Genomic DNA, 12,035 nt, shown 5'->3' with positions numbered 1-12,035 from the left:
AAAGCACCAACCATAAAGAATTAAATAATAAAAACAGACTACCTTGGAATGAAAAACTCCTGTTTATCAAAAAACATTACTAGGATAATGAAAATCAGAACACAGAGTGAGAAAAGATGTTTATTATACATATATCCTACAAGGACTTATACCTAAAATATCTAAAGAACTTTTATCCATTAATAACAGAAGAGTAATTAACCCAGGAAAAAAAAAAAAAACAAAAAAAATGAGCAAAAGACATGAAAAGACACTTTACAAATGAGGATACATAAATACCAATAGGTAAATGGGAAAAAAATTCAATATTATCATAATCGAAGGGATGCAAACTAAAACCACAATGAAATAATACTACACAATCCGTGGAATGGCTTAAATGAGAAGAAATTAACCAAACCCAGTGCTCACAGAATGTGGACTGCTGGAATTCTCACATTCTGATGGTGGAAGTGTCATTTAGTAAGATCACTTTGGAAAATTTTTGGAGAAAATCTACCAAAGCTAAAAATACACATATACTCTAACCTTCCAGTTCTATTCCTAATTATGTACTCAACAAAATTATATACATATGATTAACTGAAGGCACACAGGAGAAGGTTCATAGTAGAATTAATTCTAATTTAAATATTTATGATGGGTTACTATTCAACAGTGAACTGAATAAACAAATCACTGCTACACAAGAGAAGATGCATGAATCCTACAAACACAACAATGAGAAAAGAAAGATACAGAAGATGACATAGAGTATTATTCTACTTGTATAAAAGTCAAAATAAGTCAACTAATCTATGGAATTAGAAGTGAGGATGGTGGTTACCCCTGGAGTATAGTGACAGAGAGGAGACTCCAAGAGCACTTCTAGCCCACCAAAGAGTTATTACGGGGTCAGTTCCAGACCACTGCAATAAAGGAAATATCACAATAAAGAAAGTCAAATGAGTTTCTTGGTTTCCCAGCACATATAAAAGTTACGTTTATGGGGCACCTGGGTGGCTCAGTCGGTTGGGTGTCCAACTTGTGATTTTTGGCTCAGGTCATGATCTCATGGGTTGTGGAATCCAGCCCTGCATCCGGCTCCCTGTTCAGTGGAGAGTCTGCTTGAGATTCTCTCACTCCCTCTCCTTCTGCCCCTCCCCCCCACTAAAATAGATAAATAAAAGGATTCCTGTGTGGCTCAGTGGGTTAAGCATCTGCCTTATGCCTAGATCATGATCCCAGGGTCCTGGGATTGCCTCCCATGCCCGGCTCCTGTCTCAGCAGGGAGCCTGCTTCTCCCTCAGTCTGCCATTCCCTCTGCTTGTGCTCTCTCACTCTTTCTGACAAATAAATAAAATATTTAAAAATAATAAATAAAATAGATAAATAAAATCTAAAAAAATATTTTTACATTGTACTGTAGTCTATTAAGTGTGCAATAGTATTATGTCTAAAAAAACAATCGGTATACCTTAATTAAAAATAGTTTATTGCCCAAAATGCTAAACATCATCTGACTTTTCTTTTTTTTTTTAATTTTTTTTCATCATCTGACTTTTCAGTGAGTTATAATCTCTTTTGCTGGTGGAGGGTCTTGCCTCAGTGTTGACGGCTGCTGACTGGTCAGGGTGGTGGTTGCTGAACCTTAGGGTGGTTGTGGCAATTTCTTAAAATAAGGGGACAATGAGGTTTTCCACCTTGATCAACTCTTCCTTTCTCAAATCGATGCCATTAGATAGCAGTTTACTCACAGCAGAACTTCTTTCAAAATTGGATTCAATCCTTTCAAACCCTGCAGCTACTTTATCAACCAAGTTTATGGATTATTCTAGATCCTTTCTTGTCATTTTAACAGTCTTTGTAACATCTTCACCACTTTCTTTACTCATTCATGAGAAGCAACTCATCTGTTAAAGTTTTATCATGAGATTACAGCGATTCAAATATAATAATAATGAAAAGTTTTGGCATGTTAGGAGAATTACCAAAATGTGACATAGAAACACAAAGTGAGCAAATACTGTTGGCAAAATGGCACCAATAGACATGCTCCAGGCAAGGTTGCCAGAAACTTTTAATTTGTAAAAAAAAAAAAAAAAAAAAAAAAAAAAAAAAAAAAAGCAATATCTGCAGAGCACAATAAAGCAAAGCACTATTAAACAAGGTATGCCTGCAATGTTTTCTTTTTTTGATGTGGGTGGTGGTTACATGGTTCATTAATGTGGTGTTACTACGATTTGAGAAACACTCTGTATTTTGATAAATTTCAATCAAAAGCTTATTTTAAAAATGTAGCTAATATCTGCCATTAATCCACTGCAGTACAGTTTATATTTCTGCCAAGTACTTAATCAAGGAGGAGAAAGTGTGTTTTTGGAGACTGAATAATAACAAACAAGTTTAGGAATGAGGTCTCTATGAGTGAATCCATTTGAGACAGTGGCCGGTGCTAATTGCTCCTTAGAGCCTTGGGAAGCGTAAAGGCTATAGAAAAGGCCATAATTAATGTGGCAGGAGTCCCAGTGGCGGTATTCATAGACACCAGCTAAGAGAGCTCAGAGATAGCATTCAAGCTCTCCTCCAGATGCCAGTTTCCTTCGACATTTCCAGGAAGCAGAGGAGGGAGGGGAAGGGAGGCATTTTCCTTGCCAAGGAGAATATCTCTGTGGGAATCTCAGCACAAGGGCTTTCATGCCCTTGACTGCTGACAGTAAATGAGCTTGTCCTTACAAACATGCTTTGCCACCTGGAAGGGTGCCCCAAGCACTTTTATAAGTAACAGACTCAGACAGATAGAAAGCTGAAGGTCACTTCTTTTGCCATAGATGAGCTGCTATCTTGGTTGGGAACACAGCAACAATTTAATGGATACACAGAAACAAAAATGTAATTACTGCTGTTGAAATTTGTCCTGACACATGGTTAACATTGCATTTTGTGCAAAGTGATGGAGGAGAATGTTTCTTGCTCCAGACAGGAGAGAGAAACTGGCCCGTATTTTAGAAAACCTAGCATATAGGCCTTTAACACTGAGGTAGGTAGGCTCAGACTTGGATGAATTCATCCTTTTTATTACATTGTCTTGTTTTCTCATCCTCACAGATAGAGCCAGTCGTTTTTTTTTTTCCCTTGAGAAGAGGCATGATGAATTAAGATAAGTGAATAGATTAAAACAAAGAAACAAACTACCTGGATTCAACCTCTTATTACCTCCTTGATCTGAGCCTTAGTTTCTTCATCTAAAAGCAAGAATTATAGTTATATCGAATGAACTCATTATGTTTATGAGCACGAATGAGATAATAAACAGGAAAACATCTTCAAACTGAAAACAACTGTTAAAACATTATTAATTAAGAACATACAAAATGAGACTCCTTAGTTTTTAATATGAGCATCATAGCTCATATTACCTGTGTTTTAGATATCTGTATAACCATCCTATTCTCCAAAGGAAAAAAATTTCCAATAAATTTCTGGTATTACTTGAGGACAATTTTTCTCAAATTTTTCTTGTACTTTACATGGTGTCTATTACATAAGTGATGCTCAGTAGACATTAGGTGTCTCTATTTGTTCGGTGGAAATCTAAATCAAATTTTAAAACATCTTTTTTTTAAGATTTTATTTATTTATTTGAGAGAAAGAATGAGAGAGAGAGAGCACATGAGAGGGGGGGAGGGTCAGAGGGAGAAGCAGACTCCCTGGAGAACAGGGATCCCGATGTGGGACTCGATCCCGGGACTCCAGGTTCATGACCTGAGCCGAAGGCAGTCACTTAACATCTTTTTTTTTTATTTTTTTTATTTTTTATTTTTTTTTAAAGAGTTTATTTATTTATTCATGAGAGACAGAGGGAGAGAGAGAGAGAGAAGCAGGCTCCCAAGGAGCAGGGAGCCTGAGGCGGGACTCGATCCCAGGACCCTGGGATCATGACCTGAGCCAAAGGCAGACGCTTAACCATCTGAGCCACCCAGGTGCCCACATCTTTTTTTTTTTTTAATAGAGTTAGTTGAACTGTGATAGCGAAAAATTTAGGCAAATGAAATTAAATATCTACTTTGGAAGAAAGCGCTATGAGAAATTAGCTCATAAAAGCATTTTTACCTCTTCATCGCCTTTAATTCCTTGGTTGAGTTATGAAGATTGTGCTTCTTTTGAAGTTCCTTTTCCAAAGAAGATTATTGCATGATTATAGGTGATATTTTTGTGCTCAACTATTATGGGGAGTTTGATGAATTTAAAAATTACAGTAGTATTGTTTTATTGTGCACGAAGATGCTTGTGGCAATGGATCTACCCTCTTAACTACTTTCCTATGTTGTTGCTCTAGTAAGCATTGAGAAAAGCCTCTCCCCTCTCCCTTATGGTTGAAATACAAAGGCTTGCTAGGTAGCTACTTGGTAAAAATCTGAAGCACAAAGACAGTGGAGTGCTATGTAGTTGGAAGAGATAAAAAAAGTAAGATTTTCCAGGCTTTACAACCCCATGAACTTATCAGTCTGGACCTGAGAATTTTGTTCAGGGAAATTAAATGACACCTGACTTTAGGTTACAGTTAAAAATTTCCAAGTCACAAGATGATCAATGAACCTTTTTTCAACCAACAATCTACTATTGATTATGCTGGATAGTCTCCACTTGCCCTTCCAGATTCACTCTTCACCCTTCTCCATCCTATGCTGTGTTCCTGAAAACTGACTTTTACCTTCTCAACTGGATTCCTTTGTCCTGTAGCTTTCATCTGGGATGGTCAATGGAAAGCACTGGAAGGACATTAGAAAGTGGGAAGGGAGTAAGAAGTAAAGTTGGGGATATTTTCCCAAACTTACTACTTATTGGGTCATAGGTTGGCATTGGCTGTGTTTCTACCCATTGCCCAGATCATCTGTTAGGCATCCATCTTAGAGCTGTGTCCCTGTGTGTCTGGGTTCCAATGACCACTCTCTCCCTTTCCCCTTCAAATCTAGGGGTGCTAACAGTTCCCAGTTCTTGTTAGCTCTGGAATGCTATGCAGGGATTTTTAATAGATCTTTTCATTATATTTTCCTTAATTATACCAAATGAGCACATCTAATCCCCATTGGGACTTTGACCTATCAGTCTGATACACAAGGTATCACGGGAGATTAATAACACACGAGAAGAATGAAACTGAAAAGACTGCCCTAGGTTACTTGCAACTCAACTATAGAATGTCAATGAACAGTGCTGTATTGTTTAATTCAAATGTATTAGGAGTTCAGAGAAAGGGGAAATTGATGAATATAAGAGTCAAGAAAAACTTCATCCTTCAGATCTCAGAATAACACTCTCTTCTCAGGAAAGTCTTTCTTGACCTTTAATGGAAAATCCAACTAGTACATGTTCTTATGGTACAGAGCATCGGTTATTTGTAGCTGTGGTTGAGATTTTACATGTTTTTATTTTATTATTTAACTGGCATTGGTTTCATCCAGTGGATAATAAGCTTTATGGAGGCAAAGAGCATGTCTGCTCTGTCTTACAGTAGTAATCCCAGCACCTAACGCTATGCATGGCACATAGTAAGCCCTTGATATTTTACTTGTCGATTGACTACTAAAATGAGTGAATGGATCAGGATATTAAAGCAGGCATGGTGAACAATATTAGCAACATCAAACCAGGTTTAGAGATTATTTACCAGGTTCAGGTATCACAGTAACATTAAATATCTCTGGGAATCCTTCTTCAAAGATACAGAGAGATATATCTTTTTGACTAAGTTCTTAGGAGTAGATCAATCAAATTCAGTGACTTTTGTCCTTATCCAAAGCATAGTCTTAAATAATAAGACCTCCAGGTCAAATGTTGTATTACATAATTGCTTTCACTGTCATGTCCTAAGGACAAGCAAAGTCCTCTGCTTCATGTGATAAGTGACGTTCTCTATGATGGATTCAGATTTGCACACTTGTTGCCAGAGCATGAGTTCCCTGGGAAAGTGGTTGTTTATGACCCAAGCAGGCAATGGTTCTCAAACTTTTGTGCATTAGAATCTCCTATCTGTTTGTTAAATGAAAATTACTTACCCCTATTCCCAGAGTTTCCAACTCCTTAGATCTGAAGTGGGTCCCAAGAATTTGCATTTCTAGGTGCTGCTGGTGCTGCTGGTCAATTCTGAGAACCATTGCACTAAAGAAGCCTTCTTTGTCAGAACTCCTAAGTATAACTCTGTACAAATCATTTCCCAACTAATATTTATTCTTTTCTCACAATTTACATATTTTATCTTAATCTGTTATATTGTTCTTAAATATTCAACTTCAGCCAACATTTATTGAGAGGCTATGATAGGGAAGCAACATTCTATTTCTTTAAATTTTATTCAGATACCTTTTGTTTGTTTTTCCATGGATATTCAGCAATGCCAGAGACAATGCTTGAAGTTTCTCTGCATCATATGAAAAAACAGTCCAAGACTGAAATTTCTCAAGCTTCTGGTATGTAATATTAACATGCTAGGAACGGACCTATGTAAACCAACATGGGGAATATGTAGCTAGAAATTCCGTAATTCGCTTTATGGAAAGCTTGGATTAAACAGCAATCACTGCATTTTGTTTCCAGAATTGTTTAAAGCTGGTGAGATCAAAAAGGCAATCTTAATATTTTTGTTCACACATTTTTGCTACTCTTATCTTCACACATAGACCAACAAATGTGTGCACCTTGCATGTATTTATAGTTTGTAGGGTTTTGTATTAAGTTCATTAGAAAATAGAATTTAAGGGCGCCTGGGTGGCTCAGATGGTTAAGCGTCTGCCTTCGGCTCAGGTCATGATCCCAGGGTCCTGGGATCGAGTCCCGCGTCGGGCTCCCTGCTCCTTGGGAGCCTGCTTCTCCCTCTGCCTGCCTCTCTCTCTCTCTCTCTCTCTCTCTCTCTCTCTGTCTTTCATGAATAAATAAATAAAATCTTAAAAAAAAAGAAAAAGAAAATAGAATTTAAAATATTTTAAGGAGGTTAATGATCCAGATAATTAAATATCTTCATTATTTAATAATTAAAGCATACATGCATTCATTTAGATTACAATAGAATCATACATTAGAAACATGGTAAGATATGCCTATAAATTATACTATTACTGAATGACTGATGGAGGGAATAGATAAAAAAGGTGGGTGGCTCAGTATCAGAATCAAAAGTAAGTTGGGTTCAGGACATGAGTCCTTCACATACTTTGATAAGGAGTTTGAACTCTGACATGAGAATCAGATAGCCTGAGGGCCTACCTATGCGCTACCATTAAATATCAAGTGATATCTAAAGTGACCTTAGACACTTTCTGTAACCTCTCAAATGGTCAATTTCCATATCTGTAAAATGGGTTTAACAACAATTCATCAAAAGATTGCTATGAGTTAAATCAAGTAAAAGCTCTTAGCTGAGAATCTCTCACATAGTTAAATATGTAATATATGTTAGCTGTACATGTCGCAATGCATATTAATTACAAACAGCTAAATCTGTTGATGAATGAGAAACCAAAGGATGGATAAGAGTCAGAAACAGAGGCAAGCCAAATATATTGAAGTGTTTCTGATCAGTGTTTCCTCCAGAGTGTAATGGACCACTGGCTTAGAGAGATGCTCCAGGAAGTACCATTTCAGGGTCAGCTATATCTAAGAAACACTGAATTTTGTATCATCTTTCTGGATATATGTATCTGTATATCAGTATCCTTGAAAAGTTTTGCAAAACCTTTCCAGACACCTCCCAGTCCTTCCAAAAGTTGCTAACTATGGCTCTGCTACAGTGCCAATTATGTCCTGTATAATTTTTGTTCTGTAAAACATGTTGGAAAATACTGGTCCCACACTTAATACCACGTTAGTGGGGTAAGGTGCTGATAGTAGGACAAGAAACCCAAGTTAGAGTCAAGGGAGATTTCAGAGAGCATAGACAGAAATTATATAAGCAGAAGGACCATGGCATGCAGGCATTACCTCGGTGTTAACTTCTTTTTGATTTGGACAGCAACAGCAGTTTTAAAAAAGGTAAATATGAAGAACAGAAGATTTTATAAGCAGTGGCATGTGTCTGATATGGTGGGAAATAATTGTGTCAGCACATTCCACATGGGTAATTGGTTGTCATTGTGCATATTCCCAGCAAATTGGGCCCTTTGCTGCAAACTTAAACACCCGTTTTTGCCTAATTATGTTGTGTATTTACATTTCACATTATCTTTGTTAGCACGTGGAAATCCAGCTGGTGACCTAGCAGGAAGTCCCTTGAAGTCATAACTCTTAATTACCTTCCCTGGAGCCTATTGGTTTGAATTGAGAGGTAGTCAGAATGGGTTACAGGGAGGATCTTATAAACAACCTGCAGATGCACCAGCCCTGGTGTTTTCAGCTATAAGCTGAAAAGCTCAGTGCTTTATGGTAGCAGCACGGGCTTTGACTCAGAACTGTGTTCAAATATATCAACTGGCTTATGTAACTTTGACAAGTTATTTGGTCTTTCTGGGCCTCAGTTTGCTTAATTTAAAATGAAGAAATAATAATACCTAAATCCATAGGACTTGGGAAAAGTAAAAGAGGACTACATGCAAAGTACTTAACATAGCCTCGGAAATACAAGACATACTCACGAAAGAGGGACACTATTTTTATACCATTATTATTATTGTGACTATTGTTATTTCTTTGTGTATAGTAAGAGTGATTAAGTAATTGTTGCCAAAATTATGAGTGTATATAATAGACAGTATTCATTAATAATAAGCAAATCATTGATAACATTTCCTTCTCTGAAGGATTTGTCAATTTGATGTTTTCTATCTTCATTAAAAGTGCATCCACTTTCTGTTTCATATTTCATGTTGAAAATGTTAAATTTCTTTTTGGTGCACTAACGGCATTTTTTAAAATGTACAGTGCTTCAGAGATTTTAAGGGGTCAATAAATATTATTAAATAAACCATTGAAATGAAAACAGACATGTCATCAAGAACACAATTAAATATTTCTCAATTATTGAAGACAAACAAACTTCAACAACACCATAAAAACACATGAAGTTGTTTAGCAAATCAAAAAATTAAGGCTAAAAAAGGTGTCTGGTTTATGATGCGATTCAAATTATGTAAGTATGTCTTATCTTATGTGATAAAAGGACTGATTATACCACTGAAAATTATTTCATATGCCTCCTTTAATATGAATGTCCTAATAATAGTTACTGTTTATTGACTCTATTCCATGCTAAGGATCACATACATTATGCCATTGACATCTGACAGAAACTTTAGAATAAGTACCATTATCCCCAACTTACAGATGAGGAAGCTGAGGGGAAATAAAAGTCTAAATTGCCTCAATCCAGCATTTCTCTCTGTACCTTTCTTCTAGTGAAAGAAGATGTATCACTAGCCAAAGTAGCATTTGGGGATTTAGTTATAGCATTCCCATCATCTTGCAATTTTTCATGGATGGGCATTTTCTCCAGCTGGACCTGAGTCATCATCGTGAATTACTCTGGCTTGCGTTGGTCAGGAATATTTTTTTTCTCTGCATTTCCGGTTTAAAATTCTATGTTTGTACATCAGAGGTGATTCATGGCATATTTTTTTTTTCTGCATAGAAAAGGCCTGTCTGTACTGAAAAAGAGTCTGAGACAAAGAAAGGAAAGAGTGATATGGACAGGGTGACGCCTTGGATCCAATCATTCCTCCTTTTAGCTTCACTGATGTCTTTTTGTGTTCTCATTATGTCACCAACATTTTTTTTTTTCCTTTTAAGCTAATTAAAGTCAGGTCTCTGAAACTTTCAATTAGAAGAGTTCCTCCTGTTTAAATCAAAGAGGTTAAGCCCAAAATTACATGGCTAGTTAGTTGTTAGAGGCACAAGTCAAACCCAGGTCCGTTAATGCAAAAGCCCCTTCCTTGAGCACAAAAAACTGTATCAGAGTTTGACAAAAATATTCAACCATTAATGTGAGCAAGATAAAAATACCTTCTAAGGACTCTTGGACATTTTTCTAATGCATTGATAATGCAGTAACAAGTGGATAAAATGAAGCCTTGAACTATCTAGATTAGTAACTACTTTCGTATTAAAATCTTTTAAACCAATTAAAATAAACATATATGGCAGATTATTGAATAAGCAGCCCAATCTAGCAGCTTTTCCTAAGCAGGTCATCAGTTATGATGCCAAAACAGAGATATCACACTCACAGAGTATTAAATTCTGTTTTTAGAAATTGTAGTTATAGAATAGTAGCATGTTCATGGATAGCAGCTAAACACTAGGCAGAAGGCAAAGGAAAAGAGACAGCTATAGTCTCTCTGAGCCATTGACATAATGTACCAACAACTCAACTCAAGATGGAACGCTAATGATGGCGATGAACTATGAAAGTGTATGGTCTATAACAGTTTCATTTTATGAAGAACATCTCTTCTAGTTTAGAGCTGATAATAAGCTATGAATATGGACATGTAAATGTATATGTTTTCCTGATATTTTGGCTTTGAATATTATATATATTACTAAGTCTAGTATCTCACATGAACAATAGATCTGATCTTGACCACCCTGCAAGAACCTCAAATGGATGCCATTTGGTAAGTAAAATCATCATTTTTTTAGGTTGCCAAATCTGAGGGGGCTGGAGGTGACTTTATCCCTACTGGCAAATGTTATGATTCTCAACACTATTCTATTTTTTTAAAGGATTTTATTTGTTCATTTGAGACACAGAGATACAGAGAAAGAGAAGAAAAAGCATGAGCCAGGAGAGAGGCAGAGGGAGAGGAAGAAGCAGGCTCCTTGCTGAGCCAGGAGCCAAATGTGGGGCTCGATCCCAGGACCATGGGATCATGACCTGAGCCAAAGGCAGTTGCTTAACCATCTGAGCCACCCAGGTGCCCTGATTCTCAACACTATTCTAGAAAGCCCACGGCTGCCAGACTATTTCATAGTGTGCTCTTAAACATCACCCAACATGACCTAATATTTCATTTTAACTGTAATTTTGGGAAACACAAATGGAGATGTTGGGCTAGAAATATACTAGGTGCATTGGACACAAGGTATTTTGATTTTGAATGCAGAGTATCTCCAGAAAATATGTCCTCGTCGGAAACTGTTTCCGTATGTTTCCTGATCCACAGCTTTCACTACACAAGACATGGTGTTATCTTGATTAATGCCTTCATCGTAAATATGTGATGACCGGAATTTTGCGCCCATTCTAGCCCTTTCTCACTATAATAAGATTAAAGTAAATATATTTGATTCTGCTATGAATGTATTTTTTCCATCTTGTGCAATGCAAAAAGATGCCCCATTCCTATAGCAGCTCCAGTTTCATACATGCCTGAAAGGAAGGAAAAAATATTTTCTGAAGCTAAGGTCTCTTTTCTTCTGTAAGAGAAGATATCTTTTTTTTTCACTTAATATCACTTATTATTCACTTAATATTAAGTTTTTCACTTAATATGAAAGGGATACAAAAATCAGAAAATTCCTTTCCTTTCAGTTATTTACTGATGCCAAATTAGGAAAACCAAAGAAAACGGACATTTGTCAGTCATGTCAAATAGAATCTTATCTAAATTTTGTTCTTTTGGGTTATTTGGTATTTTTTCATTCTGTATTTAATTATGATAAAATTTCCCCACATTTCTCCATTAAAAGCAGTCCTTCGGCAAACATTCTGTGTACCTGTTTACAGTAAATTCTTAACAGTAGGAATGTTGAGCCAAAGGGAGCATGTATTTTAGATTTTCTTACGTACTGATCTTGAACTAACTCTTGAAACGTTATAACAATTTATATGTTTACCTGCATACTTTCAAACACTTTGACAAAGGTATAAAAAATTGTAAATGTTTGTATTTTTGGTTTTTATTGTGAGAAGGAGTTGAGCATCTTTTCATTTGCTTTGGAAAATTTGTTTCTTTGACTTTTCTGTGTTCTTTTTTTTTTCTTTACAGATTTCCTATTTATTTATTTGAGAGAGAGCAGGAGGAGGGGCAAAAGGAGAGAGAGAAGCAGGCTCCCCACTGGGCAGG

This window comes from Callorhinus ursinus, unplaced genomic scaffold (assembly GCF_003265705.2).
Source record: "Callorhinus ursinus isolate GAN/ISIS: 27379988/994484 unplaced genomic scaffold, GSC_fseal_2.0 scaffold8, whole genome shotgun sequence".
NCBI classification, from domain to species: domain Eukaryota; kingdom Metazoa; phylum Chordata; class Mammalia; order Carnivora; family Otariidae; genus Callorhinus; species Callorhinus ursinus.
This window is presented reverse-complemented; position numbering follows the sequence as displayed.